Genomic DNA, 9107 nt, shown 5'->3' with positions numbered 1-9107 from the left:
TTAAGCAGACTGCTTTGTTTTAATGGAAACTATACACATATATATTATATACAATATATATAAAATCCATCCATCAACTAAAGCATCACACATATACTCTAGTATGGTGTTTTATTATAAAACTAATAATATGATTAAACACTGTTTGCATTTACTGCATAATTTTTTATTTAAAAAATTTATTATTATTATTATTATTTTTGCTGCACCACGAGGCATGTGGGATCCTAGTTCCCCGACCAGGGATGGAACCCGTGCCCCCTGCAGTGGAAGCGTGGAGTCTTAACCACTGGACCACCAGGGACATCCCTTAATACATGATTTTTTAAAAACAAAATAAAATGCTACAATAGTTTTAACTAATTTATACATTAAAAATCTCCTGGATTAAATGAAATGAAATTTTGCCAACACAGATATGTCTAACTCTTATCTAATTGGCATATCACATATATACATGGTATAAAGCTAAAAATAATCCTCTAGTTTATTTTAATATATCGTTAAAAATTGTGCACTGTATATCAAGTTCTTACTACACATGAGAAATAAAATTGCAGAACAGGAGAACAGTAGACATATGTCCCTAAATGGGCAAGGAAAAGATGACTTTAATGATGCTTAACAACAAACTAAATTAATGTATATATTATATTGGACAAATGTTGCTGGTAATTTATGTTAAACTAAAAAAATTACCTTATCTTGTACTCCTAGTTTGATTTGATTAGCATATGGAATTTAAAGTAGAATAGCTACCAAAATATATTATGCAAGTCACGACTCATTAATTTCAAAATTTAAAGCCAAGCTAAAATTAAAAACAAAAAACTTTAAATTACACTTCTCTTTAGTTTACTGGCCATACACAATTATATTTAATTAAAGCTCACTGAAGCAAAAAGTTACCTAAATTAATTAATTGAAAGAACTCATGTAGAGAAAATATGTATAAATATAATTCCTTACCAATACCTAGCACTTTTTAAAGGGGTCCTTGCTTATGTAGTTTTGGTGATTTTGAAGTAACTAGACCTATCTAATATTAAATAAAATTGTTTAATTGAGATTGTGTTCACCTAAAAATGTCAATGAATTTTACATTACAATTTCAAAACCTCATTTGTCTAGAAGAGAGATGACAAACACCTTCAGAATGACATTTCAGTTTTATTAATTATATTATGTTTAATTTAATTTAAGATAATCTTTATTTGGAGCATCTGTAGAGGTAAATAGAGGTTTTCAATAAGATGTAATAATATCATGGTTTTTATTTCACAAAATATACCGTCACTTCTTTCTCAAGAAACTAATTTGAGAGTGTGGGTATGTATAAATTATCTTAGTTCTTTTAGCTGAGTTATAGTGACTCAGCTGTACAAAAACTGTGTGACGGTGATAAAGGACACTGACAAAAGTTATTTCCAAATTTAACAGTTATATCATCTTAGATGCTTTTATTTATTGTACTTGAAAATAAAACACCATAAATCTAGTAGGTAAATTTTCTATAAAGTTGATCTTGAAATAGAAAATTGAACAATTGTCTTACATTAACATTTTTACCCTTCCAAAGGAGAGAGGAATTAAACCATAACTTCCCACATTTTCAATCACGAAATGAAAATACTGCACTAACCAAAAACTTGAAATCTGGCACGATTTTTACAGCTACAGAAAATTTCTTGTACAGTTAATTTTAAAAATAAAAACAGTATTGTAGACAATGCTGCAATGGGAAGAAAACAAAAATATCTTGTCCAAGGAATTCTACACCTTCTTGAAGATTTATTTCATTGCTACAACTAAATTTTGATCACTTAAAATCTTTTTTTAAGACAATCATCTTTTTTGCACATTTTAAAAGAAACTTTTCTTTACTTATTTAAAATTTATTTATTTATTTATTTTTGGCTGTGTTGGGTCTTCATTGCTGCACACGGGCTTTCTCTAGTTGAGGCAAGCAGGGGCCACTCTTCGTTGCGGTGCGCGGGCTTCTCATTGCAGTGGCTTCTCTTGTTGTGGAGCACTGGCTCTAGCCGCGCGGGCTTCAGTAGTTGTGGCACGTGGGCTCAGTAGTGCTTCGTGGGCTCTAGAGCGCAGGCTCAGTAGTTGTGGCACACGGGCTTAGCTGCTCCACGACATGTGGGATCTTCCCGGACCAGGGCTCGAACCCGTGTCCCCTGCATTGGCAGGTGGATTCTTAACCACTGTGCCACCAGGGAAGCCCAAAAGAGACTTTTAGGTAAGTGAACATGACTCCTCTATTTTTCTTTTGTAGGTCATCTAATTGTACTAGTTGGTTTTTGAAATAAGATTATCATATGATTAGGCATTAGTCCAAGAAAAGCGTTACCTCCTCTATCTCATTCCACAGGAGAGAAGGGAGGAGAACGCAGCCTGAGTCAGTGGAGGCAATTTTTACATCTAAGAATCACATAGAACATTCAGAGATACCATCATACAACTCAGCTACAAATCATCCATCAGTATTCAACCAATTTTATGTAATAAAAATACTAGATTAGGAAGCAATAGCTCTTACATACTTTGAATTTTATTAAGTTGTCTTTTGTCCTGACTCTGACGTGTTATCAGAGGTCAATCTCTAGGCCTTGTTTCACCCATGCTATCTCAAACGTCATTTCCAGCTTTGTCATCAGTGATTGTTTGAGTCTTAAAATGTTGACGTACCAAAAAGAGGACATGGTTCCTCTTCAGGCAAAACTAAAAGTCTATGTCCAGTTGAAATTGGACAACCACATAAAAAGAATTGTCAAAGAAATAATAAACAGATATTTTAAAAAGGCCTTGTCTTAGATTAAGAAAAAAAACTGTAAGATTGGATCAAGACATTTAAAAAATGGGGATCAATGCTGGGCTTACTTTTTTTTTCTTTTTTTTTTTTTCTTTTGCCCTGCCAAGAAGCTTGTGGGATCTTAGTTCCCCGACCAGGGATTGAACCCGGGCCCTTGGCAGTGAAAGCGCTGAGTCCTAACCAACTGACCACCAGGGAATTCCCCTGGGCTTACCTTTTCATGAGGGACTTTGCAAATTTGCATTAATTTCCTATTAATTAAATCAAATTTCCTGTTAATCCAGATAGGAACGGTCAGAGTAGCGTCACTGTTGATAATACATAGTTCATGACCTTAACTAAACATGTAATTATTGAACATCTCTGTTTTGACCAAAATCACACTTTCTCCATGAAGCCTTCTAGAAATTCATGAAGAATGTTTGGTAATTGCGATCATTGTTGCTTTTGTTGTGGTCATCCATGTACAATGCTTGGTGTCAGTCTATCTATCTCTTGTAAAAATAAAATACAGTGTGTGTGTGTGGAAAAAAAAAAAAAAAAAAAAGAATAAAGTCAACCACAGTTTCACCTAAAAAAAAAAGAAATTCATGAAGAAATATGAGTAATCTCATCTTGACACCACTCCTTCAAATATGTAGAGCTCATGACATTCCACCACCATTCCCTTACTATCCCAATAATTCAGTATTTTCTGAGATCCTGCTTTGCCAACACACTCAGCTAGTGAAACAGTTCTTCATTTGCTCAATACTTGTTCAGTATGTTCCTTGTAGAGGTTGACATCAACATAGTCTTAGATTTTGAACTCCTGCAGGGAATATAGCTGCTCTCTCCTTGCACGTTGCCCAACCCAAGTTCAGGCTAATAAAAGGAACTTAAGAAATGCTCTTAGCTGATACAGCAATTTTGAATGATGTGTTCCTCTGACTTAAACACTTCGTGGAGGCTATTGGACATTCTATTTATTCAAAGTACTGGGCTATATAATTATATCTATAGGTCTCTATATGGAATATGTTAGGTGCTCAAAAAAAAAAGCTTGTAGGATGGATATTAACGCTGAATAAGATTTACTTGATGAAGAGGATGATGATGGTTAAGAGAATTCCTGTGAGATACAAAATGGCTCCAACAAGAGTCAGAACACCGGCTGCTTCCCTCACTGTACTTGGATTTCTCACACACAAATCCCAAGTCCAGACTAGAAATATCAGGCACTTGCAAGCTGTATTTAAATATCAATAAATTAGTCGTCGTACAAAACTTCAATTTCATTGACAATCAGAAAAATAGGTGACAGTGCAAATCCCGATGATTTTGCTGTTTGCAGGCCAAATAAGCAGTCCAGTGGGATGTCAGTAGGTATCAGTGGGAGGGTGAAGACATTACTTTTTGGTAATTTGTTTCTAGACATGTTTTTTTCCCTTTTGTCAGATAAACTCTCTCGGAGAAGACTGCCTTTTTCTGTACCCTACAGAGAGAGTAGTGAATGCATAATCACACAGTGACAGGTCCGGTTCCAATGTGTTTCTCATTAAATTCTCTGTCATTCCCTCTGTGGGAAACTGGAAAATTTACCAGATTTTCATACAGGGAGGTGAATTTCTGCTGAGGAGGCAACACAATGTCTTTTACTCTCCGGAGTGCAGTTATCATTCTGCTGCCACAGCCCTGCTTCATTTTCCATAGGGCTCTCTTTGTGGGATGTGTGCATTCCATAACCATACTTTGACACAGGTTATAGATTTACATTTTTAAAAGTTTGCTAGTTGTTCTACATTCTTCTCCATAAAAAGTTCCTGAGAGCAAGTGGAAATATCCTCGAATATTAAATGCACCAGAAGAAGATACAAAGATCTCCCTAATAGTCAACATCCTAATGGAGAATGGGACAGGATGAGTTTAAAGTCTAGAAGCGAAAAGCAGTCAGAAGTTGTATGTTCTCTGTCTATTCTCTCTCTCTCTCTCTCTCTCTCTCTCTCTCTCTCTCTCTCTCTTCGCATACAAGATGCATTACAAAAGGGCGAAAACATGTTTTCTGTTTAGGTAATGAAAGAATTACAGTCATGGCAATGACTACTATAAATCTCCTCTGAGACCTGCAGTTCCTGTAAATGATGATGAAGAGGGAAAGCTATGCCCATTTATGTTGCCACATTTATTATATCACTGGGTTATAAAATTGAGTCAGCTCTGAGTGAGAGTTTGCTTTCACCTTGGAAATCATGCTACCTGAGATTCTCAGCCTTTACCGGCTGGAGAGCAAGAGAGCAAATGAGAAAAAGACAGAGCCCGATGTGCTGGTACAGAGCACAAACCACAAGATGTCTCTGCTAGTTAAGGGAGTTTAACATTTAATGATGAGAAATCAAGTCTGTCCAGCAAACTCCAAGATCCAAAGGAACCTACTCAAACTAAAGGGGTAATGATTTCTTGGCTGCTAATAATTTATGGCAGAAATCTCTAATAAATTTCTAATAAAAATATTCAATGTTAATTTAACCCCTTACAAGACACTGGCCTAGTGCTGGGGTTCTAGGGATAGAACTAAACATAGCACCTGTTTGGGAGGAAACTTAACATTCTTGCTTCTATTGTCAGGGTAGTGGATTATTTCTTTTGAGTGTTTTATCCAGTTCTCAGTTAGTTAAAAATGACACTTATTCTTGCCAAAGGAATGTAATATGGTATGTCAGGATACTATTTACCACAATAGACCCCAAAGCTTAAGCTGTAGGTTACATTATAACTTTGGAAGTACTTCACAAAATTCTTTGGTGCTCCCTTTGGAAATTCATAGCATGTTTTCTATTCGTTATTGGAAAAGATGGAAAATTATTCTACACTCATTGAAAGACAATTAGGAAGACAATAGAGCATGGGAAAATGGGACGTACATTTTTCTATGGAGACCTCTAATTCTATCTTTTATAACACTGACCTGATAGCCGGGATTGGAAGATCAATGGCCAACTAATTTCAGTATTGCTTAGAAATGGGAAAAACGGACTAGTGCTTCCCAGAGTCTGATTTTTTTCCCACGACAAAGATGTCCATAGGATAGGAACAAGTGTGTGGGTAAAAAAATCAAGATATGAACGTGGCCCTGAGTCTTGCCTAACTTTTCAGCTCTTTTCTACCTGTTTGCAGGAAGCTGGAAAAATTGTTAACAATTTAGAACTTAAAAAAAAAAACAAAACTACCTCCCACTGTTGGTCTTAAACAAAGGATTATATCTATCAGACTCCCTTTGAGAACAGCTGTTGCTTCGGGGGCTGCTAAATTACTGCAAACCAACCTCCCTCAGGACATGTGAGGGGGTTGGCAAATATTGCAGTGTCTACCTTGAGTGTTACCGAGGCACCCTTGCAGTGCTTTCAGCCAGCGTTCCTGTAACATTGGCCTGCAGTCAATAAGTATTTCATGTCTCTCGCCCCCAGGGTGTGCTCAGAGGACCACCCTGCAAGTGTCTGCTTCTGTGGTCATGGTCATGCTGTGGGAGGAAAGGTGAGTGTGGAGCCAGAGGCAGGATGTGCAGGCAAGATCCAATGTGGTTAAAATTTGGGATCTCTGGTCTGGCTGTAGGGAATCTGAAGACTTCTTCATGTCAACACTCATTCTGGGAGGAGAAGTATGTCCACCAGAGGATTATCATCAAGTATCATCACTCAAGGGGTAATGGAAGGAAGCATTCCTAAGAGGTGAGGTTGCAGGTTAAGAGAGAAATAGAGGCCTCTTGGACTTCTCACCAGGGCTTTCACTGTTGAGGTAATGTACAGTGTCACCTTCCATTTAGGAAGGAAACTCTCAAAATTTCCCAAAGGCAGGCACACAAATGGGAAAGGGTTATTGTCTCCTTACCTCTTTAAAACCTGTCATGAATGGTGCATTGAAACAGTAATGCATTAAGTGAATATCTAATAAACCGAATGATTCAGGATATGGTCAAGGTTCTGATTGCCTAATAAAGAAACTCAAAGGCCAGAGAGGGTAGAACCAGTTTTGTATCGCTGAAGAAAATATAAGGAAAAATGAAAATGAAGTCTCACATTGATTTTGGGGCCTAATATCACCCTCCTTGCACCCTTATGGAGGGTGGGTCTAATTGTTGTAAACCATCATTTGGATGGCTTACTCATTCATCTCCTGCCTCTTTATTTTCCATTGACACTGGTTGAGTACCTACCGTATACCTAATACGGTACCAAGTATTGGGTACACAGAGATAAATAAGACATGGTTTCTTCTGCCAAGAAGCTTCTAGTCTAGATGGGAAGGTGGACAATTCAGCAAATAAGCCCTATACATGCTATAGAGGAGGGGCTGGGCCAGGTAGGCAATAATATAAGTATCAGAACTTGACTACTCTAATTACTACTACTACCTTATATTGGAACAGTGCTTTTTGGTTTTAACTTGGCACTTTTGGTTTTCAGAATATATTTAGCTACCTAGATGTATAGTTAAAACGCTTCAAAGGAAATCAATAGTTTCTAAAGTGTTGGCATTTGAACCTTGAACCCTGTGGTGCTCCGTGCAGATTCCCTCTTCAGTGCTGTGACACTCATTCCCCAGCTGCCAGAAATGCACCTACTCAAGGCTGTGGCCCTTGGCCCTTAGAGAACAGTCCTGTCCAAGATTATACCCACTCCCAGGGGCACCATGACGCCAGTGATTGGCTGATTCAGAGATTCAATGGCCTAGCCCACTTGCCACAATTTGCAATAAATAAGGAGGACCATGCTAGCTTCAAAGTGCCCCCAGGATCATCTGAGGCCTTCGTTGTAATCATACAGAGGATCACCTCCTTCTAACCTGCCTTCTTCACCTCCTTACAGGCAAGGATGCAGATAAAATACAACACTTTCAGTTTAATTAAAATTCCAGGTATAAACCAAATAATGTTTTAGTATTAGTGTATTCAGATGTTGCATGGGCTCCCTGTATTTTTATTTGCTAAGTTTGGCAACCATACTTAGGGAAGTTACTCTCGAGCGTACTCCCCAGTAAACCGTCTGTGTGCTACTGTCAGACACAGATTGTTTCCAGGGAATCCATTCTCCAGGAAAAGGTACTATGGGCACTAAACACCAAGGGTTACCTTGGATTGCCAATGAAAACTCAGAGAGGAACAAGAAAAAGATCTAGAAGTTTCTCCTTCCACATTTGGGGGGATGTATTTCGACATTTTCATGGGCATAAAGACTGTTATAAACAATGCCAAATTCAGAAGTTTCAGTGGCTATACAACCCCTAAATTATTTTTTATCCAAAGTGTGATCTTAAGGCATCAACCCTTCACTCCACCAAGATATTGGCTGCCAGTCTATGTGTTTGTATGTGTTATAATACCAAAGCATTTGGACTGTATTTTCCTAAAATTATGCAAGGAATGTAATCATTTTGTGACTTACCACCAACATTTCTGAAAGTCTCTTAAAAAGTTGGTCACTCCCGCCTTCGTGAACCGCATGTTTTAGTTATTTTCCAAAGTGCCACATGCTCTTGGTCTTCCTGCCAGCTCAGTGGCTAGCTCCGTGCAGATTCCCTCTTCAGTGCTGTGACACTCATGAACCGTTCCTTCCTCATCTCTTGGGCTACCCCTCTTGCAGCTGACCTCTAAATCTTGCAGGACCCCAGGGCTCAGTTTTCAGCTCTTTTCAACTCTCTCTCAAAACTCACTCTCTGTGTGACTTCATCTCTGCTTTAAATACCATTTGTATGCTGATGACTCTCCAATTTAAATCTCCAGCCTCAACTTCTCCCAGAGCTCCAGGTTCACATAATCAGCTGCCTACTCGACATTGCTCCTTGGATTTCTAACAGGAATTTGAGCTCTAGACTGTCCAAAACTCAACTCTTGTTCCGAAACAGCTGAAGTGTCCAGATTTCCACAGTTTAATAAACAGCATGATGATATATTTAGTGACATGAGCCAAAAATCTAATAGGAATCATTCTTGTGCCTCCTCTTTCTTTCATAACCCTCATCCAACGTACCAGTAACTCCTTTTGCCCAAACCTTTGAAATAAATCCTGAATCTGCTCTCTCTACTCCATACCTCAGTCCAAGCCACCCTCATTATTCCCTCCATTTATTACTACAGCCTCCCAACTGGTCTCTCCTCTCACAAGAGTGGATTTTACAGAGAAATCACAGTAAAATTTTCAAAAGTTAAATCATGTCAAAGTCCTGCTCAGAACCCTTTAGTTCCTTCTCTGCCCACTAGAATGGACCTGGTCCCTTCTCCACTCTCCCATCACATCTCCCACTCTCCAGCAGC

The sequence above is a fragment of the Balaenoptera acutorostrata genome, chromosome 5 (assembly GCF_949987535.1).
Source record: "Balaenoptera acutorostrata chromosome 5, mBalAcu1.1, whole genome shotgun sequence".
NCBI lineage: Eukaryota > Metazoa > Chordata > Mammalia > Artiodactyla > Balaenopteridae > Balaenoptera > Balaenoptera acutorostrata.
This window is presented reverse-complemented; position numbering follows the sequence as displayed.